This window comes from Pelodiscus sinensis, chromosome 3, assembly GCF_052426305.1.
Source record: "Pelodiscus sinensis isolate ZL-2025 chromosome 3, ASM5242630v1, whole genome shotgun sequence".
Classification (NCBI taxonomy): domain Eukaryota; kingdom Metazoa; phylum Chordata; order Testudines; family Trionychidae; genus Pelodiscus; species Pelodiscus sinensis.
Window position 1 is genome coordinate 95,273,224 of NC_143054.1, and position 26,466 is coordinate 95,299,689.

Genomic DNA, 26,466 nt, shown 5'->3' on the forward strand with positions numbered 1-26,466 from the left:
GGGATTTAAATATCCCGCGCTTCATTAGCATGATCTCACCAGGACGCTAGTTCGAATCACAGCTGATTCGACCCAGGAAGTGTGGACGTGTTAGTTCGAACCAAACCCCTTGGTTCAAACTAACGTGACTCCTCATTTGTTGAACCAAGGGGTTTGGTTCAAACTAACGCATCCCGGCGCGCGCTTCCTGGTTCGAATCAGCTGTGATTCGAACTAGCGTACTGGCAAGATCATACTAATGAAGCGCGGGATACTTAAATCCCCACTTCACTGACTATTTCGAATGCCTGCATTTGCATCCCTAGTTCGAACTTTCTAAACATACCTTCTCTCAGCTTGGCTAGCTAATTCTTGCTCACATGGTTGGGTCTAATTCAGGGTACCTACGGCCTGTGGGCCTTGATTCAGCTCACAAGGTTTGGGGCTCACACACAACGCCCCACACACACAGCAGAACAAGCTGATACTGGTGTTCCAGACATGTGGGAAGCTCTACCACTGTGGTGTTGAGAAGCAAGCCCCCAGTATCAAAGGCCCAATCAAAGCAAGCCACAGACCAGATTGGGCCCCCAGGCTCTGCCTGGCAGGGGGGATGCTGCAGGCACCACCTCTTGTCACTCTCATTGATGTATGCCTTCTCCTGGAGCTACACCAGGTAGGTACCCCATCCCCTGGGAGGGTTCCGCCCAGACCCCACATTCCCATCCTACACCCCCACCCCATCCCTGCACTCCCCACAGACGGCACTTCCACCCTCAGCCTGCTGCTGTATCCTACCTTCCAAAAGACCCCACACCCCCACCCTCTTCCTTCACCCTACCTCCCTCCCAGACCCCACAGCCTCACCTCCAGCTTGCTCTCCAGCAGCCCCCTTCTGCACACTGAACCCCTCACTTTTGGCCCCACCCCAGAGCCAAGGGGGACACTACAGAATTCACTAGCCCCAACTCCACAGAAGAGTTCATCCAGCCCTGTGGGTAAACCCTGAGCTTTGGCACCTTCCCCCAGCCATGGGGCTGGAGCTTGAGGGGAGGGTCTTTTTTCATTTTCAGTTGGGGGCCACATCTGTGAGGTTGTGGGGTTTCTTTTGCTTCTGACTTGTATGTGGCCCCTAACTGATTCTTCTATGGTTCAGTGGTTCCCAACTAAAACAAAAAAAGTTTCCCACCCTTGGTCTAATTGATTGCCACATGTGGGGTAAGGAAAGAATTTTCTCATAAGTCAGACTAGTAGTGACCTTGGGGTGTATTTACTTTCCTTTGCAGCATGTGGCTGTGGGGATTATCTGGATATATCTCAATCATTTCCCCGTTTCCCCGTCACTGCAGGGCTCTCAGGTATTAATGCACCTTGGTACACCATATTCAATGATGAGCAACAGGCTGAGTTTAGTCCCTTCTGGACTGCAATATTTTGACCTCACTTCAGCTGTGTGATAGAATGTACGGGTGCAATGTTGTGTTGGTGTGATCTTGTGATAAACAGGACCATCTAGGAGAACAGATGGTCCGGTGGTCCCTTCTGGCCTTAAACTATGACTCTTGAACTAGAGTTGGGTTTTATGCCTGCCCATCATTATCTCACCACAAGCACAGAATCTACATGTATCAAATCGCTCCCTCGGTCAAAATAAACTACCACTAGCCACTAGACCAAAAATCTACTGCTTGCTTTCAGGCAAAAAGAGGATTCTTCAGCCTTGTTTTAGCTGAAAAGGCTATGTCTCACTGCATGCAAGGCTATAAAAATTATTTCTGATGCCAAAATTACACGACTGATATTTTGGAAACTCAACGGCAAATTAGACCATGAGACTAATGCTAAAAGTCTGCATTATGTATTCTACTATAGGTTGAACCTCTCCTGTTCAGCACCTGCGGAAATTGTCTAGTGTCAATCCAGAAAATTTGCCAAACCAAAGGAGGTCAGTATTGTCTCGCAGCATTACCAATACTTACACTGCTTATTGGGCTTTTAGAAGATATTTAGGGGTAAGTTAGAGCTAAATAACAGCACAGAACACTGAGGCTACATCTGCACTGAAATGGTATTTCTGGACACTAGAGTATCCGAAATAGCTATCCCACATCTTCACAGCAAACCCATTATTTCAGGCTCACTATCCCAACATCACTGTAAACTTCATTCTACGAGTAGTAAGGAACATTTCGGAATAGCACTTTATTTCAAAATTTGGTGCTGTGTAGACAGCAGAACCACACTTTGCTAGATACTGCATATACACTGAACATTGTTGTATCATGTGTTTCACACAGCACCTATATGAGCTACTTCTTAACCCAATACACATGGGATGCCTCAAACAATTTGCATGGCAGTGAAAGTCCCTTCCTAATTAGAGCAAGACGAGGAAAACAGTGTAGCTCCTACGTAATTCAGAATCACTGCTGAACTGTAGAGTCAAGATAAAGGCCACAGGAGAAAAACAAAAGGATGTGGTTAGAAGGAAAACAACAGGGGAAGACTGAAATGGAAGGGCGAGGGGAAGAGAGGAAAAACGGAATCCTAGGACTGGAAGGAATCTCAAGAAGTCAACTGGTTCAGTCCTCTGCACTTGTGGCAGGACTAAGTATTATCTAGATCATCCTAGACAAGTGTTAAATCATCTTGCCCTTAAAACTCTCCAATTATGGAGAGTCCACAATCTCCCTAGTCAATTTATTCCAGTGTTTAACCACCCTGATAGTTAGGAAGCTTTTCCTAATATCCAACCTAAACCTCCGTCACTTCAATTTAAGCCCAGTTCTTTTTGTCCTATACTCAGAGGTTAAGGAGACCATTCTTTCGCCCTCCTCTATACTACCTTTTATGTACTTGAAAACCATTATCTCCCCTCCCAGTCTCTTTTCCAGACTAAGTAATTCAATCTTCCTTTGGTCAGGTTTTCTACACCTTTAATCATTCTTGTTGCTCTTCTCTGGACCCTTCCCCATTTGTCCACATCTTTCCTGAAATGTGACCCTCAGAATTGAACACAATAGTCCAATTGAGGTCTAATCATCACTGAATAGAATGGAAGAATAGGGTTGCGAGGTATCCAGTATTGACCCAAGCAGTACGGTATTTTCACCTCCTGTCCAGTAAAAAAATACAGAAAATACTGGACACCTAAAATGTCCGGTATTTTCTGATTTTTTCCCCAGTCAGGAGGTGAAAATCCTGGGTACTTTCCTGGTTCCACAGGGCAGTTGTCTGGCCCGGAGCATGGAAACAAGATGGCGGACAGCTGCCAGCAGCCTGCTAGGGCCAAAAAGCCTCAAAAGTATTTCTTAAAGGGGTCACGCTGTGGGTGTTTTTTTCCCCCTCAACAACTGGTCTTCCCCTTTTTTCCCCAATGAGTTTTTTTTTGGGGGGGGGGGGGGGGGGGGGGGGGGAAGGGGTGTTCGGTATTTTTGGTTAAACCATCTGGCAACCCTATGGAAGAATTATTTCTAGCATCATGCTTACAACTCTCCTTTCAAAACATCCCAGAAGGATGTTTGCTTTTTCTGAAAGTGTTGCACAGTTGACTCATATTTAGCTTGTGATCCACTGTAATCCTCCAGATTCCTTCCTTGGGAAATGACTGCCATTTTCTAAGTGTGCAACTAATCCTTCCTAAGAGGAGTACATTGTATTTGTCTTTATTGGCTTTCATTCTATTCACTTCAGAACTTTTCTCCAGTTTATCTAGATAATTTTGAATGTTAATCTTATCCTCCAAAGCACCTGCAACTCTTCCAGCTTAGTATCATTCACAAATGTTGTAAATATATTCTATATGCCATTATCTAAATCATATAAAATAAAGGGGAACATGACCTCCGAGGAGAGACCAGTGGAAAAGAAATACATTAAAAATATACAGGAACCCAGAAGAGTGAACATAAATAGCAGGAGTAAGTGAAGAGGGAAAATACCAGCAGTGTGTCCTGTTGACACTAGTTTAGATATATGATCATAGTAACTATACTGATTCAACTTGTTCTTTCTCTCCTGCTTCATCAGCATGGGAGAGGAGGATCAGCAAGTAGTGATCAGCATGGATAAATAGATGATTTGTTAGCAATCAGAGCCCAATTCTTAGCCTCAAATTCTAGAAAAAAAAAATCTAAAAAAATTCTACACATATTGCAATTTGTATAGGGTGGGCTTTAGATCACAAATTTTTTATGTAGATAGATACATTAAAATATCCAGTTTTTAAATGAATCATTCTTTTCTACCATAGAAGCTATCTGGACTTTTTAGCCTCTCGGTACTCCACTTAAAGTAGAGTCCCCTACTGAGTTAGGTCCCCCCTGCTATTATCTGTTAGCTCAACAAAAGGAATCTTTAAACATGTAATGCCTAAGTTAACAGTCTTCATGGCTAAAAATACCTCATAACTTAAAGTTTGTTCACTCATCGCTGCAGGTTTATTCCCTCCCTCACTTTTCACCAAAATCCAATTACTACTCATATTCACTGTTCAAATGTTTGTAATTTGCAACCGAAATAAGGTTAGACCTAAGAACTGAATGCGTTACCTTACCCTTCACTCCTGGGCTCTCAGACTAAAAGCAATGAACCATTTTTATTATTTATACAAAGTCATAGTTATGAAAAGTACCACAAGATCTATAGCTCCAATTCCCTCCCATGTGGTAACATATTTTACTACAACACCAACTGCCCAGCCCAATACACCACTTTTGACTAGTAGTTAGTGGTTTGCTTTCCAAAAATACAACATACATAAAATAGCCTTACCACAGAGGTTTTGGGCAGCAGCTTTTTTAAAAAAATGAGTTATACTTTATGACTTGAGTGCTAGAAAATTTGAAGTGATGTGGCAAAATAAAGTTTTCTCCCTTTATAAAAAAGGGAGCATTAAGTAATAACTCAACAGCTATGAACTTCTGGGAAATATATATTATGGGATTTTTCATTACAATAGCATTTACTATTTTAGTGAGAACATTTTATTACCCTTCTCTGACAAATGCCTGTGTGGAACACATTCTAAAAAATAACTGTATGGTATTACACATTCATGCTTTTTCCAGAGAAAGAAAAATGGATATGAGTTGCAAAACTACCTCTAACTTTGCTTACTGTTGTAGATATATCAGATCAATCAGCTTCCTTCAATACCTTGGCTACGTCTACACTGGCCCCTTTTCCGGAAGGGGCATGTAAATTTCATGAGTCGTCGTAGGGAAATCCGCGGGGGATTTAAATATCCCCCGCGGCATTTAAATAAAAATGTCCGCCGCTTTTTTCCGGCTTTTAAAAAAGCCGGAAAAGAGCGTCTACACTGGCCCCGATCCTCCGGAAAAAGTGCCCTTTTCCGGAGGGTCTTATTCCTACTTTGAAGTAGGAATAAGAGCCTCCGGAAAAGGGCGCTTTTTCCGGAGGATCGGGGCCAGTCTAGACGCTCTTTTCCGGCTTTTTTAAAAGCCGGAAAAAAGCGGCGGACATTTTTATTTAAATGCCGCGGGGGATATTTAAATCCCCCGCGGATTTCCCTACGACGACTCATGAAATTTACATGCCCCTTCCGGAAAAGGGGCCAGTGTAGACGTAGCCCACGGGTAAGGAACTTGAGCCACACTAGTTCAACATACTTATTAAAATAGCAATTATATTCTAAAACAACCATAACAGAGTAATTCATTAAGGCGAAAAAATAAAAAATAAAATAGAACTCTTCAATATAGCTCTCTCTCACACATACTTGAAAAATATGGAACAATGTAATATTACACACTGAGAAAGGGCTACATTTAGTATGAAATTTTTTTGTATATTTCGTCCACGAGTATTGTATTTGTGAGTTCTCTATATCATATCTGTATTATCCACATTAAAGAATTTGTGCACAATCTAATAACTAATCAACATCCTACATCAATCTTGCTCTACCTTATATTTCTACTCTTACATGCACATATTAAGCATTCGTCTGAGAGGGGAATGGGGGAGGTAACTGAATCAAATACAAACATGTACATGCTGAGAGGTGGAGTCTGGCTCCAGCTAAAGAGAGAGTTATAGCAACAGAATTTTTGTTTTTCCAAATAAGGGGGAGTAGGGGATCTTCTTTGCCCACCTTTAAGATAGATAAGTAGAAAGTAGGGAAGGGTAAGCAGAAATAAGACAGGAAATATTTTTTCAAACTACAGAAAGCCAGGCAGTGGTAGAGTTCACCTTGAAGGGAAGTTAGAACAGGCTAGCTAACACCTGCTAAAACTCTAGAGCAGGGGTCAGCAACCTTTTTAAACCAAAGAGCCAAACTACATCAAAATTCAGAACAAGTGGTCAACGAAGAGGCATATAAGAATGCCAGTTTGCATGACTGAAAATATACAACTAATATTATTGATAAATTGGCATAATGATTAATAATAGCATAAATGAAACCCTGTGTTCAGACTTTATTTAATGGGACTTTTCTGCTGCTGCATCTTTTTGCACATTTTTTTGAAGTTTACATCATACCTGGTCAAATCCAGCTTCATGCACATATTCAATCTGTCTTCTGTCAAATTGATGGCAAGGGGCTGGGGATGTGGGGGTGCAGGAGTTTGGGCATGTAGGGGTATGAGGGGCTCAGGGTTGGGGAGTGTGTGGGCTGCTAGAGTGTTATGATGCTGCAGTCAGATGGGGCTGAGCTCCAATTGGGGGCTTGTTGGCCAGGCTTCATTTTTAAATAAAGTAAAATATTATGTCCAACACAAAAAGTTTCAACACAGTCTTTATTTATGGCAGAGGTAGGGGAACTTTTTTTTGACTCAGAGGCCACTGACCCACAGAAAAATCAGTCGGGGACCACACTAGTGAAAAGCAAAAAACCAACCCCTCCAAAACCTCAAACCCTCACTGATGTGGCCCCCAACTGAAACACCTCACTCCCCTGGTACTCCAGCTCCTTGGAGTAGGGGAGGGGAGGGAAGGGAGTACTGAGATTCAAGGCCTCAAGCCAAGTTAACTCGTCTGGAGCTCCAAGGATAGTGGATTTTGTGCCTCCACTCTGAGGCTCTGGGGTGGGGCCAAAAATGAGGGGTCCAGTGTGCCGGAAAGGGCTGCCAGTGAGTGGGAAAGGAATAGGGGTGCAGAATCTGGATGGGAGGTAGGCTGCAGGAGCAAGCTGGCAATAGGTGTCTGACCAGGGGGAGGAGGCAGGAGCAGGGTGCTGGTAGGTGTCTGGCCAGGGGAGAGGGGACAGGAGCAGTTTGGCCAGTACCTGCTGGTCTCCAGAGTCAAGTATCTCTTGGGCAGGATCTGCAGACTGCACTGGAAGAAGTGCATGTGCCAGGAAATCCAGCTGCTCCTTGTCTCCAAAGTCCAGATTCTCTAGTGCCATCTTAGCCCACTACCCCATCCCATGCATCACCACCACAGCCAGATGCACTCTCTCAGATGACCACCACACAGCTCCTGTGTCCTGTCTCTCTGGAGTATGGGGGAAGGCAGGGTAGATGAAGAAGCATACACGTTGATGTGGGGAGGGGAGAAGCAGCATACATGTGCTTCCCAGCAAGCCAGATCTGGTGCAGAGCCTCGGTGCTCCCCAACCCCCTGTAGGAAGCTGGTGCTGGTTCACCAGCATGGGCTCTCCATTGCAGGTGGGGGAGGAGGGAGAAATGCCACAATCCATATTTGGCTCCTAAGTGAGCGACATATGGCTCACGAGCCATAGGTTGCTGACCCCTGCTCTAGTCAAGGCAATGTGTACACTTAACACGTACTAGCTAAGCCAGTTAAAGCCAGTGAGTCCCCTAGGTTCAGACGGATTACTTTAATGCATGTTAAAGTATAGCTTACCTTGTCTTGACTATCCTTTAACAAGGTATTAGATTGAGCTAACAAAAATCTGACACCACATGTTTAAAGCCTAATGTAAAGAAAGAGGATGCAAAACTCTTTAAAGTAAATTATTTTGGCCCTACATAGGTTCAACCAAATTGTCTATGCAGCACCTCCTTGTTGCCTATAAGGCTTCACAATTCCTTTGCTGGAGATTCCTGCAAGTCAGGCATTCCCATCACTTATAGATCATAAGAACGGCCATACTGAGTCAGACCAATGGTCCATCCAGCCCAGTATCCTATCTGCCGACAGTGGCCAGTACCAGATACCCCAGATCCTTTGTGTTTTGAATTCCCACGGCACTAAAAACAATTAACTAAAAATTAAGAGTCATCTGAGGATTTGTCAACAGGACCAAAATTTCTGCTCAAGGCTTTTATCTGTTCAGTTAGTTCCTCCTAATCTATCTTCCTGTGTCTAGCTGTCCCATCCACCAAATGACTCATCCAGGTAAGTTGCCTTAGGCTCTTGGCTGGGACCAGGCTTCCCTCATTGATGAAGTATCAGAATTTTGATCTCCTTCCTGGTCAGCCCTCAGCTGGGCTAGATCTCCTCCTTTTAACTCCCCTTTCCATGTCTGATATTGGCTGCACATACATCAGGATTATCTGGGTCCACAGTCTCTCCTCAACCCTCCCCTTGCCAACCTGGAGCCTGTCTGCCCCATTAACCCCACCCGCCTACTTGCCATTATAAGGATTATTTTACCAATCACAGTAATATGCAAATAGACTTTCTACAAAAAGAAGTTTGTCTCTTAAGAAACTGGAGGTAGTTTCTGGGAAACTGTCCTCTTCAGATTCAAGAGTTTCCAGTAACAAGCAGCAAATAAACCACATGGAATGTGAGCTTAAGAAACAAAAGTCACTGCAAAGTAAACTAACAACGACTTTTGCAAAACTATTCCCTTTGCTAGAAAGACAACTAGAAGCAACTGAAAAAAAAATCAGTATGAAGTATTCATACTTTTGAATTCTGGATATTAATGCCAGGACTTCCAATATTGGAAACTCTTAAGTTATCTCACATATATACAAAAAAGCAAAATAATAATGCTTTTTGTATATCAGTAAGTTCTAGGATCCTTACATGGAGAAACAAAGTATATATAACGAAGGCAGTACTGTTTTATCTGTCTAATGACAGAGATGAGGAGCAAATCCTGAAACCAAGTTCACCCATCAGGGCAATTACCTACCAAGAACTTAACATTTCTTTTCTGTGGCTGCAGCACTCACAGGAAGGTCAGAAAAAGGTTATACATTTTAAATCATCTGAGAAGGGACAGAACTAGGGGAGTGGCCTTTTAATGCTCAGCCAAATTCTGGATTATTTATGAACAAAAAACTATATCTTCTGGACCAAAGATCTTTGTCAGCAGGGCTTAAAGTCAAACAGCCAAGCTCTTTGAGTTCTCAGAAGAGGTAGACATCTAAAAAAAATTTTTTTTTGATAGCCATCCAGAGACATTTCTTACTCATAACTTAATCCACTTGTTTGCCAAGTTCCACACCCTGTAGTGAACTATGGATGGACCTACATTAAAATGCCTTTCAGAACTGTGCTTGGCTTCATTAGCATGGCAGTGCACCCAATGACGGTGTGTGTGTCAAGACAAAACTCAAGATTTCAGATAATGCAATTCAACATTTAATGCACAATATTACAAAAATTAGGTTGGGATTGCTTCAGATAATTCATTATAAATGACAAATTTGATCTTACCTGTATGATTATTTGTTATTCCATTCTTTTTGAGAGATGTTACCCTTTGCTGTAAAATTCTGTTTATAATTTTTAATATATACCTATCATAGGATCTATTAAAATTTAGTCACTCAATTTAACTTTAGATCAAATTTGCCTTCATAGCCACAAAAACTGGTTTATAGAGATCTCTACATACAATTTACTACTTTGTCTGGCCAGGGAGCAGGTAGTAGGTGCCTTGTTAGGGTTTCAGAAGCAGAGAGCATTAAAATATATCAGTCAATGAAATACATAATTCCTACATAATACATAATTTCAGGACCAGACTTCAAAGAGAAACTGCTGAGCTACAGTGATAGAAATGTAGCCGTGTTAGTCTGGGGTAGTTGAAGCAAAATGCAGGACAATGTAGCACTTTAAAGACTAACAAGATGGTTTATTAGATGATGAGCTTTCGTGGGCCAGACCCACTTCCTCAGATCAAATAGTGGAAGAAAGTAGTCCTGCATTCTGCTACAAAGACCTTTTACATCTGCACTTGAAAGGGAATCCTCTGAACTGTCATTCATGTTAAAATTCGACACTTGCCAACAAGGACTTAACAAGAATTTGAACTTTCTCACCCATTACCAAGACAGTTTCCCCAATTATCACCTGTAATACCATTAACTCACAAACATCCCACTCTCCCTACCTTTAATATCAGCAATTCACAGACACTTACCTTCCTTCCTCCCCCTTCCCACCCCCCCCTCCCCCGCATCCCCCTTCTGTTCTGCAATGTGATTTGTCCTTTTCATATTTGTTCATTTTTTTAATTGTATCCTTTGGTATATATGGTTGTGACTACTTTCTTCCACTATTTGATCTGAGGAAGTGGGTCTGGCCCACGAAAGCTCATCATCTAATAAACCATCTTGTTAGTCTTTAAAGTGCTACATTGTCCTGCATTTTGCTGAGCTACAGTTCATCTTTAAGTTTGACACAATCAACTCTGGATTAAACAAAGACTGTGAATGGCTTGCTAACTACAAAAGCAGCTTCTGCTCTCTTGGAATTCACACCTCCAGATCAGCTGCTAGAAGTGGGCCTCATCCTCCTTGATTGGATCCACCTCGTCATCTCCAGCCTGATCCTGGCCTGCATATTTATTCCTGCCTCTGGAAATTTCCACTACATGCATCTGACGAAGTGGGTCTTTGCCCATGAAAGCTTATGCTCCTACACTTCAGTTAGTCTATAAAGTGCCACAGGACTCCTCGTCGCTTTTGCATAATTCCTACAGATCCTCAACAGTTTTCTGAATGAAGAATCTTAGGGTGTATCTACACAGCATCCTAAACTCAAAATAAGATACGCAATTTGCATAGCACAAATTGCGTATCTTATTTCAAATCTATTTCAAAATAACATGCTATTTCGAGTCATCCCTTAGCCCTCATGCAACGAGGTTTACTGGGATGGAAAAATACCATGCCCATTATTTCAAAATAACAGGAGCTTGTGTATCTCGAAATAGCCATGCAGTGTAGACATACCCTCACGACATCACAATGATAGTTTAAAACGTATATAGGTGGACAAGAAGCATTGAACACACCTGTTTATTAGTGTCTCTTCTACTCTGTTTTAATTTCTCATAGAATCATCCTTCTACTACACTGCTTCCATCAGCGTGGCTTGATCCAGCCCTTGAGGCATTGGGGAGCCCACACTGATAGTCCAGCTCCCCTCAATCCTCCCTTGGGACTTGAGCATGCAATTTGTGTGCACTCACGTGTGAAGGGAATGTCTTTCTGCTTCTCAGTCAGGGTTCAGGTGTGGGGGTTTTTTGTTTGTTTGTTTTTTGCTTTTCACCTGACTGATTTTTCTGTGAGTCAGTGGCCCGCAAGTAAAAAAAGGTTCCCCTACCTCTAAAGCACTCACATAGATTCTCAAAATATTTACAAAAACCATTTGTCTACTTTACATCCGAATTATGTTACCTTGATTTAACAGTCATGCCCAATACATTTACAGGAGTACTGAATAGAAATGATCCAATTATTATTAACTGGTTGGAAACGCATAAGAGACATTATGAAAACAAAGTAAGCATCTATAATTCAGAGATAAGAAATGGAAGCAAGGGATTTTTACCTCCTATTAGAGAGAAACAAGCTTTTCTCACATTGGGATCTGAATTTGCAACAAATAAAATATTTCTATAGCATTCAACAGATAGGGCCATAGAGAAGTTGAAACTAGAAATATAGAACCTCATGTCAGTGACTAGTGTAGCAAGTCATTAAAAGCTGATCATGTTTCAAAGTTAAAGTACTTGCATTTTTAACACAGCAATCATATTGTATATTGTTCCAACAGCTGAGGAATGTTATGGTAGTAAATTAACCATCTTCATGGTACATGTTGCCTTGGCAGAGGGGTCTGAATTTTGAGATAGTGAAATCAAGACTGTCTAAAAACATAAGGAATTAATACTGTAAATAGACAGGCTTCATAATGTAGCAAAACTGCACTTTTTGAAAGTGACACATAGCCGGGCAAATCAGAAACACTCAGACACCAGTATGCAATTTGGAATTATTACATATTGATTGTTTCTAAGTATAATGTACAAATTATTTTAGTTTTGGAGGAAATGAAATTAATGGAGTAAGAACAAAATAAAATTATACTATTTGGGCATGTCTTTAAAGTTTCTGAAATAGCATAAGCATATTCTACTTTGTGTAGTTACATGTAGGGCTTTAAAAAGTCACTAACAAGGAGTAAGTGTGAAGCTTTTCCTGTCTAGTCCATGACTCAAATCAATCAGTTTTTCCTCATGGATTTTTCAAGAAAAAAAAAAAAAAGGTAAATTAACAAGACTAACAAGTTGATCAGCATAATAAAAGAAATGTAAACTAACAATAAGTCATTATTTTAGATATTTTAATTTAGCATTTTTGAAAGCATAGGAGATAGAAGTCCTTCATGTATACAAAAGACAAGAATATTCGTTGACGTTGAAACAAACTTTATACTAGCCTCTCACTTCAGGAGAAGATATTCTATGTAGCATTTAGCTCCTGACCTCTAATTAAGACTGAAAATAAAAGTATCAATTAGTTCCAGACATGATAGTGGTTTTTCATGTGAATTCTTCTCTCATCCACTTATGGACTCAATCAACTCATTATATATAATCTGGCATATCAAATAGTAATAACTAACTGGTTCATTGCCAGAATGGCATCATTTTTAACTAGTGAACTTCAAGTTCAAATTTGTATTGTGTATTCTATTACAGGTTGAACCTCTCTAGTCCAGCACCCTTGGGAACTGACTAGTGCTAATCCAGATAATATTAACAGGAGGTCAATATTGTCTTGCAATACTACCATAAGTTTCACTGCTTATTGGGCTCTTAGAAGACATTTAGAGGTAAATTAGTGTTAAATAACAGCACATAAAAGTGAGAGCCAGGACTGGTGGGTATAAGCAAAAACTTGAAAATCGCTATCATGAAATCTAAAAGGTTGTCACAAGGAGGAGGGAGAAAAATTGTTCTCCTTGGCCTCTCAGGATAGAACAAGAAGCAATGAGCTCAAACTGCAACAAAAGAGGTTTAGGTTGGACATTAGGGAAAACTTCCTAACATTCCAGTATTTAACCACCTTGACAAAGTTGCTTAGGGAGGTTGTGGAAGATATCTCTGGAGATATTTAAGAGCAGGTTAGATAAATGTCTATCAGGGATGGTCTAGGCCAGTGTTTCTTAAACTTTTTAAGACCAAGGAATACCAAACAATTTTTTTTATGAGGAACGCCAAGGATTTTTTGTTGAGAGAAAAAAAAACAGTTTAAGAAACACTGGTCTAGACAGTACTGGGTCCTGCCATGGGGGTAGGGAACTGGACTTGATGACCTCTTAAGGTCCCTTCCAGTCCTAGTATTCTATGATTCTTGGGGCCCCAGGAAACTTGGCTACATCCATGACAAATGGACATCCAGCTAACTAAAATCATGCTGGAGCAGAGACTGCCAGACTAGAGAGGTTCAATCTATACCAAACCCTAATGAAACATCCACTCCCAATACACTAAAACTGTTAATATTTTGGCCGTAATTAACACACTTCCTATGAAAATATCAGATCATTTAAAAACAAGTATTCTTGTAGCACCTTAGAGGCTAACACAACACAACACAACACAACACAACACAACAAAAAGGAGTATGAGCTTTCGTGGGCCTTCAGATGCAGTGAGTTTTACCCATGAAAGCTCATGATACTATATATATTTTTGTTAGTCTCTACATTGCCACAGGACTACTTGTTGTTTTTAAAGACTAACACAGCTACCCATCAGCGATCATTTAAATATGGGCTTAGTCGACAGGAGTCTAATATCAGAATTTCCACACTCCAGGGGTGCATCTACACAGCAGGGCATAACTTGAAATAAGTAACGCAAATTGAGCTACATCAACTGCATAGCTTATTTCAAAATAGCTTATTTCGAAATTGGGAGCATCTACACAGCACTTATTTTGAAATAGAGCACTCTTCCTCTGACTTCCCTTATCCATCGTACGGAGTCGGAGTATGAAGTCCTCCAGCTTAACATATTTTGACATCAATTTGAAATAACTGCTTGCTGTGTAGACACAGCCTAAGTTATAACGCTAGTTATTTCAAAATAATGTTGCTGTGAAGACATACCCCCAGAAAGATATTTCATCACTTACTCATAATGGAGGTGGCAAATGAGTGCGTGTTTCCCAAGTTACTGCAAAATTAGAGGCTTAAGAAGAAACTGTATTACAAGATTAGACATCCCTGATCCAGCACCCTCAGGACATGACCAGTCCTGAATGAGGGAATTTTCTGGATCAGGGCAGGTCCCCTGTTTCCTGACTTCTTGGCACGCTGCCTCTCCCTGTGGTTGGCTCTGCTCTCTCCCCGCTACAAATGGGCCCTGGCACCACAGGACTTGGGCTTGGACTCTCGCTTCTGCCCCGCCTGATTGGAGCTCCCTGGGGACATACCTCACTAGCTGCCAGCGGCCTCACTGCTGCCGCCCATTCCAGTGCTAACCAGTCCCACTGCTGGCCCACCTGGCTGGGGCTCTCTGGGGACAGCTGCTGGCCAGCCCCACTGCTGGCTCAGGCTAGGGCTTCCAGCCACTCGACTCCCACCACCAGTGGGGCTCTCTGGTCCAGCAACACCCATGGTCCAGACCATGGATGTTGCCAAACCAGAGAGTTACAGATTTAGGAGGTTCAACCTGTACCAACTATTCCTTGTGTTTTGCATGTTATTAGATGGAGAATTTATTTTGTAAAAGACATTTAGTAGTCACTGTGATGTTAGACATTTTATAATATGGTCCATGCATTGACACTCAAGGAACTTATAAAATAAAAAAGCCATTCTTCCACCATTCATTAACATCTCTATTTACTACACAGTCACCATGCTAGCATAATTTAAAACAAAGGGTCTTCAAGATGTTATGAGATAATTTGCAATTAGTGTTATTAATTGGTATGGATCAAGAATATTTGTGGTTGAAAGCCCAAAGACTTCAAGCTTCTACTTCCACTAGAACCTAGAAGATTAGGGTAGGAAGAGACCTCAAGAGGTCGTTTAGAGCTTGAAGCAGGACCAATCCCAACTAAAATCCCAACTAAAATCATTCACCAAGGGCTTTGTGAAGTTGGGCGATTCCACCACCTCCATAGGTAACCCATTCCAGTGCTTCACCATCCTCCTAGTGAGATTGGATATTAGGGAAAAAAAACTATCCAGATCTCCCCTACTGCAGCGTGAGACCATTGCTCCTTGTTCTGTCATCTACGATTACTGAGAACAGCTTAGCTCCATCCTCTTCAGGTAGCTGAAGACTGCTATCAAAATCCCCTCTTACCTAAGACCATTAGAAGGTTTACTATGAAGGATACCACACACACACACACACACCCACGCACCCCATGCCTTCCCGGCAGCACCCCAGCTGCTCTGCCCCAGGCGTCCTGATTCAGCCGCTGCTGGTCAGTTTCAGCAGCGGCTTAATCAGGACGCCTGGGGCAGAGCAGCTGGGGTGCTGCTGCGTTGGTCCAGTAGTGCCGAGGAGCGGCGCTACTGGACCAACCCAGCAGCGCCCCAGCTGCTCTGCCCTAGGCGTCCCCAAGTCAGCCACCGCTGAAACTGACCAGTGGCTGACTACAGGAAGCCCGAGGCAGAGTTGCTCTGCCCCGGGCTTCCTGGAATCAGCCACTGATCAGTTTCAGCAGCAGCTGACTTGGGGACACCTGGAGTAGAGCAGCTGGGGTGCTGCCGGGTTGGTCCCCGCAGCGCCGAGGTGCGGCACTGCGGGGACCTACCCGGCAGCGCCCCAGCTGCTTTGTCCCAGGCGTCCAGATTCACAACAGTTGTTGAAACTGATCAGCGGCTGATTCCAGGAAGCCCGGGGCAGAGAAACTCTGCCTCGGGCTTCCTGTAGTCAGCTGCTGGTCAGTTTCAGCAGTGGCTGAATCTGGACGCCAGTTCCGACTTAAGTACAAATTCAACTTAAGAACAAACCTACAGTACCTATCTTGTACGTAACCCGGGGACTGCCTGTACTGTAAATTTACTTGCGCAAGAACATACATGCAGTGTAGACGTAGCCTGAAGCTATTTAGGAAATGGAACACCACAGCTCTGAAGGCTATAAACCAGTAACTTCAATATCTGATAAACTGAAGGTATATATAATGAATTAAAGTAGTAAATACCTACAGAAGAAGTAACTGAGATATTAGCAAGCAAACACAAGTTTGTTGAAAATGGAAGGGTAACCACAAGACATGGTATTTTTGAGAGAAGAAAACAAGGAAGGAGTAGAAAGATTTGAAGACAAGCTTCCTCTCAGAGAGAAAACAGAAGTACACTTTTGTTTGTAAAATAAACTAAAATGTTATAGCTAGCTGTTGCACTGTTCTTAAAAATCAAAATTCAGACAAGCAAACCAAAAGGAGACTAATTATATTGTATATTTTCAATTAAAGTATTATATGAAACAAGACATTTATTTTTGCTATAGATTCACAGTCAGATAAGTGTCTGGAAACAGTCAAACTATTTAAACTGAAAGAACTTCAAGTTTTGTATTTAACTTGTTTCTAATTTGATTTGATTTAAACACACACAAAAATGACTATTGGTGGTGGAAACTGTATGTAAAATATGAGTCAAGAGTCCCTTTTAAAAGCACTGCATGTTATCTGTATATAAAGTACATTTTTTTGCTCTAAGTTTTAAAAGACCACAGAATACAAGAGTACTGTGCAGGCAACTTCAGTTAGAAAGGAAGACAGCTACTCTAGTTTTCCATTGTGGTAAGAGACCATATCATGTATTTTTAAATTGTATTGAAGAATACTATTAAAAAATAGAAAAACCTACATTCTTAAAACATTATAGTGGAGTTCTTATCCAAGCCACTAAGTAAAGTGAGCCATGGTTATACTTTGTAGTTTTAAGCCACAGTAATAAGATGACAGTGATTTTCAGTAAAACCTGGTATTACATTTAGCTGTACAACGTTACTAATTACAGAGTAATTTCAACAATAAATATTTTGGTTAAACTCTGCTTTGTCATCAATGCAAGTAATTTTAGTCAAAACTGATCTTTCAGGCAGTACAGACATTCCCTTGGTTTTTAAGAGTCTATTTTTATTTCCTGGTAACAGAGCAGTTTTTGCAACAAGAACGTTTCCCTAGAACTGGAGCTTTGCAAATTCTAAGCCACAGCGACAACGTTAGAGGGGCAACCAAATTGATTTATACTTACAGCAGTAAGGCACTTCAGAGTTAGGGCATATGTTTATGGTGAGCTTATTCAACAGGTCAGTGATCAATCCAACAGGGGTCAATTTATCATGTCTAGTACAAACAGGATAAATCAACTGCAGATTGCTCTCCCATCAACTCTAGTATTTCACCAGAATTAAACAAGTAAGGGAGTCAATGGAAGAAATGTTTCTGTCGACCCAACGTGGTATGGATCCCACATAAAGTAGATCTAAGCTACATCAATTTGAGTTACACTACTAATGTAACTCAGATTGCATAGCTTAGATCAACCTTTCCCTGTAGCATAGACCTGCCTGAAGTTTTAAACTTCAAACTCTTAGTTCTTCTATTGTGTTTCTGTCTGTGCAGGAGTCTCCAAATAATGAGCTTACATACCACACATACTGCATTACTTAAAATTAGCAGGTCAAATTAAAGCCAGAGGATCAAATCACATCTTCCTGCAGAAATAATTCCAAGAGCAAGACAGGAGAAACTGCAAACTACAAGAAGCTCACCCTGGACTTTCCCTCAAGAGTTCTCTTCAAAGTAAAGCAGCTTGGTATCATAAATCAATGCCCAAAACCACCTGCAGGATACATAAGGAAAGAAACTTGCAATCCCAGAGTGGCTGCCCTGCACACTGATATTATGCCCCAGCCCTTTCAAAGCAAGGCTTCTAAAGACGCATTCAGCTATTGGCAAAATCCTCCATGGATGGGCCGGCTGTAGCAGAAGATATGGAAGGACCCAATGGGAATGAAGACTGAGAACTAATGGTGCTTTGAAACAATCAGATTTCTGCATTGATATTTACAGTCTCAATAGTGGAGGGCAACCAAAATGATTAGGGGGCTGGAGCATTTGACTTACAAAGAGAGGCTGAGGAATTTGGGCTTATTTAGTGTGCAGAAGAGTGAGGGGGGATTTCACAGCAGCCTTCAACTTCCTGAAGGGAGGTTCCAGAGAGGATGGAACCTCAAGTTATAGTGGGGAAGATCTAGGTTGGATATTAGGAAAAACTATTTCACTAGGACGGTGGTGAAGCACTGGAATGGGTTACCTAGGGAGGTGGTGGAATCTCCATTCCTAGAGGTTTTTAAGTCTCTGCTTGACAAATCTCTGGCTGGGATGATTTAGTTGGGGTTGGTCCTACTTTAGGGAAAGGGACTGGACTTGATGACCTCCTGAGGTCTCTTCCAGCACTAGGATTCTATGATGGGATCAGCTGTGCTAAGACAAGTTCCTTCCCTATCATCTCCACCCTGCCAACAAAAACAAGCAAACAAACAAAAATGAAAACAAAGAAGCAACAACTTCAATCTACCACTGGAGGTGCTTGTGAGATGTTTCAGGGAAAAGATGCAAACTGCAGCTCCTTTATCTTAAGTTTACAAAAATCCCCTAGATTTGAGTCTCCTGTGCTCACAAAAGTGAAAGTGCAATCCAGCCCAAAGTGGGAAAATGAACTACTATTTTCTTGTTTTTATTAGTTTTCAGTAACAAAAGGAGAAAAATCAAGTGCAGTCGGTCTTAGGGACTGTTGAGACTTATCTCCACCAATGATGGAACCAACAATCAGCCACAGAGCAATGTTTGAGTGGCTGCCATAGTGCAGTGGTCATGCTTGTTAGTAATCACCACTACAAACCAAAATAGCTCTTTTGGATCTGTTTCACTGGGAATATGAATGTATAGGATATTGTGTGTCTTCAAGCTTGCATTTACATGCAAATCTATCATCTCATGCTAAGACAAAAATACAGAGTCCTTAAAAAGGCAGATGAAACTGTAATCTCAATCTAACATATTGATGCAGCTTTCACATATGCCATAAATCTGCATGAAGTCCTGATAAATTTTGAGGAGAAAAAAGTCACCATTAAAGCAAATCCATAAGGCAATCTACAGTGCGAGCAAGATTTCACATTTAAAATTAAACCTTCAAATAGACTGCAAATAACTTCCTATAATAATGCATTTTTCCCTTAAAATATTATAAAAAAAATTGGCCAAGTTAAACACACGTAACAGAAATGCAATCATGACAGTCTTCCTATTAATTTTAAGACAATCAGAAGGCCTAAATCAGGAGTGGGCAAGAGACCTCTTGCAGGCCAGATTCAGCCCGTCAACCCAACAAATCTGCTCCCTGGATGCTCCTCCCAGGACCTTCAGGCATGCAGCAGCTGCTGTTTGAAACACAGGGCTGCTCCATTTGACTCTCTACTCTGGAGGGAGGGGGAGGCTTCATGTGATCTCCCTGCCCCCAGCCCAATCCTCAGCTCCTATTGGTTGGAAACAGCCAATATCCAGCCAATATCTCATCTCCTGCTGGCCTAGAGGATGGGGGTGGCACAAGCCTCTCTCCCTTCCACAGCTGCGAGCCACTTGGAGGAAGCAGACTGCATTTTCAATACCCTGGAGCTGCAGCAGGCAGGGAGTCCAGCCTGCCTTAAGGGTGCTGCAGGCCAGGTGATGGCCTCTAGCACTCCTGCACCCCAACTCCCTCCCCCAAGTCATCTTCCAAACCCTTTGCATCCCTCTGTCCTAGGTCACAAATCCCTCCCAAACCCTGCATCCCCTTCAACATCCCTCACCCAGGCCAGAATCCTCTCCTGCACCCCCACACCTTCCCTGACCCTACACCCCCATCTCCTGATGCAGGTCACAACCCCCTTCTTCTCCCAAACTCCCTGTCCATGCTCACACTGTCTTCTGCACCCCAGTCCCTTAACTTGTGCGCCCTTCTGCACTCAACCTCCATCCTAGACCCTGCACTTCCTCCACAGAAATGTGTGGCCCTTGACCTCTTTGCAAAATCAACAATTATTGCCCATCCCTGGCCTAAACAGAACAGGTCATTTTAAACTTTGCAGGTTTCCTATACACTTAAATTATAATTCTTTGTCAATAAAGACTATTACTGAATCCTTACAATGGTTCCTTTGATAAAAAATAGCCACCATATACTACTTTGTTCTTCAATTAAAAAAAAAAGAAAAGCTAAGGAGTAAGTGACATAGGACTAAGTAAGATGGTGAGACAGACAGCCACTATCTTTTTCACGTACAGGTGAAGCTGGAATTCAGACTTCAGTCAATTACACTGACTTCACAAGTACTTCACAATAATATCAGATCAGGAATGCAAAGTTAAGACTGTACTTCTTAAACAAGATACAAAAGTTACTTCAATTCTGCCTTCTTAGAGACACAAGAAATACAGGAGGTCAATCTACCTTATCCTTCCATAACACTCTCATTTTAACTGTCTCCTCAAAAGATATAGAAGCACAATTTATTTATATAGTTCAACCTATTTTTCCTTTTTACATCAATAGGAGTTGGATCAGGTACATAGTGCATTGCTCTCTATAACAGACAGTGTCACTTTATCACCACTCTAAATCAAAACTACCACTCATATACTCCAGCATGTCCCTCAATTCTATCCATTCCACACCAACAATCTGTAGAATAATTGCTGGCAGTCAATAGGTCACGTGGACCACAAGGATCTGCCTTTGCTTGCTTCTAGCTGCTAAGTCACATTAAGAGAAGCTAGAAATATAGTAAAGTAGTAAGAAATGTTAAGGTGTTTGCTAGATACAGGAGGTAGCATAGAAAAGATTGCATAGGAAAGGAGAGGAAGCCCCAAAGACAGACTACTGTCCAAGCATTGGCCTGCCCTGACTTAAGAACAGCTAGTTTATCTTTTGTTTTCAACTTAAAGCTATCACACCAAGGGTAACTGTAAAATTTAATTTCTGACAGCCCAAGTAAAGGAATCCTTTTACCAGCCTCAGTGGGTATTTATGAGAACCTACCTATGAAGCCTCGTGTTTGAAATGTTTGAAATGCTTTGTACCCCCCAGCATTCTACTAGATGCTCAGAAATCAATGCATCACAACACTTGGTTACACCCTTAAAGGGGACATGCCCAATATGAAAAATGAAGTTGGTGTTCTGTAGTGCACTTTATGCAAAGATCATTGCCCAACTAGAGTTACCAGCATCTGCTTTGTTCAAGAAGTACAGCCTTAATTCTGCATTCATTCTGTTTCCAAGTCTTCTAGCATGTGTGCTGGGAAGCCAGAGAAGCCATCCTAATTCAGGCACAAAGTTTGTCTGATAACTACAGTTGCAAGATTACAGTACAGCCCATAGTTAAAAATTGTCCACAAAATGAAGAACAATTTTTATATAGGGTTTTCTGTCATCCATACCCATAAATGAGCACCCTGACCATCCAAGTCCACAAAACTTGCTTCTATTTGTTCATTTCATTTTAGAAGTTAGTCTTTCCAGATGATGGTTCATCAACTATGTGTTAGAGCTGAAAGGGGGGGGGACTTTTTCATGTCACTCAAAGATCCTTAAAGTTTATGATATAATAATAAAACCAGTCATATATTTTAGAGTGCATCTGTCTGTGAGTCCATTTGTCTGTGAATCCGTTTGTACAAGAACTGCTTCTAAACCGTAAGGACTAGTTCCACCAAATTTAGTATGCAGTTTCCTCTAATCCTAATTTAAACCAAGGTCAGGGTTTGGTTGTACCCAGAAAATAGGAAGTACTGAGATGGGACTATTTTCCATAACGTGGAAAGCGAGGAGGTGGAGAGCAGAGGAACACAAAAGGGAGGGGGCACAGAGAAGCAGGATGTGATACTGAGAGAGGCCACTGGAGGCAGCTGCAACACAAGGAGAATGGCCAACAGGTCTGGGGCTCTGACATCATGCCTGCCACCAGGGGAGGCCCGTGAGCATAGGTCGACTCGGCAGTCGCCCAGGGCGCCGTCTTCAACGGGGTGCCTAACGATGATGTCCCGGCCATTGACGGCCGTGCAGGCAGGGGCACCGATTGCGCGTTCCGCCTAGGGCGCCAGCTGCCGCAGCCCACCTAAGGCAGCCGCTGCCTGTCACTAGACTGTGTTAGTATCTCTGCTGCCCCAAACCAAGCCTGCTCCATCCCTCAGGAGACCCTGCAAGCCATGGGGCAGTGGGGGTATGCTGGATGACAGGCAGCCCCCAGGGCCTTCTCCTCCTCCCCCAACATCCTACTGGCCCTGGAGGAGCTCACCACTGTTTCTCTCCCCACCACTCCCGCATCCCACAGAGCCTCTCCAAGACAACCTGCAGGCTCAGGAGCTTGACTCCCCCCCAGACAGTGCAGGCCATTGGGGGGGAGGGTACTGCTGGATGGGAGGCAGCCCCCAAAGTGCACACGCGTGCACACACACACACACGCACACACACTCACTCACTCACCCCAAACAGGCTGCAGCATGTACATTTTTCATTTATTTTCCAAAAAATTACTTCAGTTAAAGACCTCAGCAATGCAGGATACAACTACTAGTAAGTCAATATAGTTGTTGTGTGTGCATAAGTAGGAATTAACTACAACTCACTGGGAATTCCATCAGTGGAAAAACTGTAGGTACAGGCCTCATCTGATCTTTTGATACTTCACTACTTATGTTAAAATCATTAAGGTATTTATGGACTAAAAACAATGGTTGAGTTTAAGTGAAATAAATGGAGATGCCTATCTCCTAGAATGAGAAGGGACCTTAAAAGGTCCAGTCCAGGCCTTCACAGCAGGACCAAGTACCATCCCTGACAGATTGTGCCCCAGATCCCTAAATGGCCTCCTTAAGGATTGAATTCACAACCCTTGGTTTAGGAGGCCAATGCTCCAACCACTGAGCTATCCCTCCCCTTTAAGGATAAGCAAATGCTTATGGGATAGTTGAGTAGGAACTTGACTAGTTGCTTCCCTTTCCCCTCCTCCCCGTGTCTATCAGAGAAAGGCAGGGGGAAGGGGGAAAGCTGGCTTAAAAGCCAGTGTCCCCCACCCCTCCAACACTGTGCTGCAGAGGGCAGCAGAGAAACAGTGTGAGTGGGGATTGAAACAGTCCTGCTTGCATCAGGCCCACTGCTGCTCTTCTCCCTTATGAATGAATGTACAAGACAGGCTTACAGCTCTTGTACATTTCAAAGAAAGAGGCACAGAGGGGAACCCATGCCAGGGGACTGCTTTGTTCCCCACTGCCTCTCTCCCTTTAAAATGTACAGGAGCTGCCATGACTCTTGTACATTTCAAAGGCAGAGAGGCAGCAACCCTTAGACAATTATAGGTATAGCTCCTCATAGGGGTCTCCTCTTGGTATTACCTCTGATATAAACTGGTTTTCCCTGCTTAGATAAAAGTATTATTGAGAGTGGTATTCATTGAGAATGGGGTTACCTCCTGCTTCACAAAAGGAAGTTCATGTTTCACAGAAGTCAGAGGGTCAGTCCCAGCAAGTAAGAATCTGGGAGCCATTAAATCAAGCCCAGTTGGGTCCCAACTGACAGAGACCTGGTTATCACACTTTGACAAGTGAATGACTTTTTATTTACCCAACTTTTATTTGTTACATATTCAGGACCTGTAGACAAAGAGAGCAGCACTGAAAAACCCTTTACCTATAGTAGATTAAACTGATAAGGACTACACAGTCCTAGTAGGTTGCATTCTCAACTGGCACAAGAGGTACATAGCTTCAGTGCAGGGTCACAGTTTTTTAACTGAAAATTTGAATTAAGAAAACAGTCAAAAGAGTGGGTGGAAAGAAGCAGTTGAAATGGAAAGAGTGGTGGTCCAAAAGTATCTCCCTACTTCCCACTGTGGTTCATACCAAAGATATGGGCTGCCAAAATTAGCAGTGATTCAGGGCAGTTTAGAGGTTTGAGATGATCTGGTTTTTCTCTCTCACACACAAAAATCGACCAAGAAACTTAGATGCATAAGGACTGAAATTATAGCAGGATAACAAACCACAGCCCGAGAGTCCTAATAAGCAACTAGTGCCTGAATTAGTTTTGCTGTAACAGCTATAAAAAACAAAAATCAAGGCTTGCAGACACAGACGATATTCTTTCTACACGCTCACAGGTCGAGAAAGGCCCCGAGGCTTTACTACGGAAGTCGTCACCACCCCATGAGGATGAAGGATTCCTGGGGGGGAGTCAGTTTCCAGGCTCAAAGCGTCTCCCCCCTGCGCGCAACTGCCGCGCGCGGGGCTCCCAGCCCGCGGGGATGTAAGCGAGGGAGATTTAAATGACAGGAGGATGGTGGCGGTGCGCGCGCGCCTCTCTCAGCCGCCGCAGCAGCCCCCAGGGGCCGGCGGGAGGAAGGGAGCTAACGCCACCCGCCCCACTTGGCGAGCGCCCCAGCGCCGGGGCTTTCCCGAGCCGGCCGGGCTCCTCGCCCAGCGCCGCGCTGCCCCCCGCCGGGAGCGGATTTCCCCGAGCCCTGGCGGGGCGGACACGCATCCTCAGAGCAGCCGCCCCCGCTGCCGCAGGCGGGCAGGGGCCGCTGGGCTTTGACGTCCCCGGTGGCCGCGCCGACCCCAGCTCGGGCCTGCCGGTGGCCGAGAGCTCCGGCTGCTGGGGGGGGGCAGCGTCCTCCCGGCCCCTCCAGACCCGCGCCGGGCGCAGCGAGCCGCGGGGGCCGGGCAGCCAACCCAACGGCGGAGCCCGTCACGCTCCTGTCCCAGCCCGCCCCCACCGGCGCGGCGGGGAGAGGGAGGGAAACGGAGCCGCTGTTACCTGCCGCCGCCCGTGGCTCAGTCACATCCGAAGTTGAAATTCCCTGACCGAAGCCGTCAGCAGAACCCGAGCGAAGCCCCGCCCCGCCCAATCCTCTTCGGCCCCGCCCACCCCCTGGCCCCGCCCCTCAGACCAAGCCTCTTGCTCCTCCCACCCGCTCCCTAGCCGCGCCCACTCCCCCTCAGGCCACGCCTCCACACGGACCCAGCGGCCCGCCTCCTTGCTACAGACCACGTTTGCCACGCCCATTAGCTCCGCCCCCCCTTGTCTGCAAGCCCCGCCTCTCAGAGTCCGTCGCCTCTGCGGGACACCTGCTGAAAAGCTATTGGCTCAGTTCTGTGTCTGTCATGAGAATTGGCCTTTTTCTCCTACCCTCCTGGCTGAAACTGGATTGAGTTTAATCTTTCCTTGTGGAAGGTACCCACTTCAGGCAGCATTGCTGCAAAGGAGAAAGAAGAGCGAGACTGCAGGATGGCAGAGGGCTGTGGCTGCCCTAGCAGGGCAATGGCCTCTGGAGTCAGATTCAGGAAAGGGGCTAACAGTCACCCACTCCCATGGCCTTTATAGTGTGACATGTACTAATGTCTGTACACCACAGGCCACAGCCTGTTACCTCTAAAGCAGGGCTGAACACAATTCAGCACAGGCAATTCTAGGTTGGGTAGTTCAGAGCCCTTGGCACCTGTGAGGTTTCTGCCTCAATTATGAAAGTTAAAAAAATTGCTTGAGTTTTATCCCCACTTTCATTACAAGTTAAGCCCTGGTATGTGTAGACAAGGACTGTCTGTGTTCAATACCCTTTTAGTTCATTAGGATTAAATCTTTAGCAAAAATAATGTTGGAACACAATTTCTTTTATATGCCCAGAGCAAAAATCCCTTTAGCCATAGTTCAACTAATATGATTGCTGACCATTGGGTTCAGATACAGAAACATGTGCTAAAGATAAAAGCCTAAAAGTCCCTCTTTACTTTTTTTAAGCAGGAGGAATGGGAAAAAGAGACAAAGTCAGATTTTCATCTATAAGAGAGTGAGGGAAAGTAGGTATATTTGTCCTAGAATTATGAAGATCCTTTTTCCTATGACCTGAAGAGATGGTGCTTTAGGTTAATAGAAGACATCCATATACAACTGGTGATCTTTAAAAAACCCTTTTCCATTGAGAGAGGAGGAAAAAGGAAAACTAAGTGGCAGAAAAGGCTCCTAGGTAGGGTTGCCAGATGGTCTCCCAAAAAATACCGGACACGTGGTATTTTTTGGTCAAGCAAAAAAAAAAAGGAACGTGGGATAATAAGTCCCCGCATTCTGGGGCGCCCCAGAGTGGCGATCACAACCCCGCCTCCCAGCTGGACTCCCAGGCTGGAAGGCAGGGCCACGATCAGCGCTGGGAGCCTGTGATTGCGCAGAAGCCTTGTGGGGGCAGGGAGAGTGGCTGGAACTCCCAGCCACTCTCCCACCCTGGCTAGGCTTCTGA

General features: G+C 43.6%; 1 protein-coding gene across 14 annotated transcripts in view; it reads right to left on the reverse strand.

Annotated features, from left to right (window-relative positions):
* Window positions 1-25,097, reverse strand: part of EPB41L2 (erythrocyte membrane protein band 4.1 like 2) — a 285,536-nt gene extending 260,439 nt beyond the window's left edge. For 11 of the 14 annotated variants that reach the window (XM_089777259.1, XM_075924174.2, XM_075924167.2 and 8 more), the window contains exon 1: window positions 24,993-25,097. The gene's annotated coding sequence lies outside the window, so the exon portion shown is untranslated. The remainder of the gene's footprint in view (window positions 1-24,992) is intronic. The other 3 variants (XM_089777255.1, XM_089777254.1, XM_089777256.1) reach the window with 3 other exon arrangements.
* Between the last annotated feature and the right edge of the window lie 1,369 nt (window positions 25,098-26,466).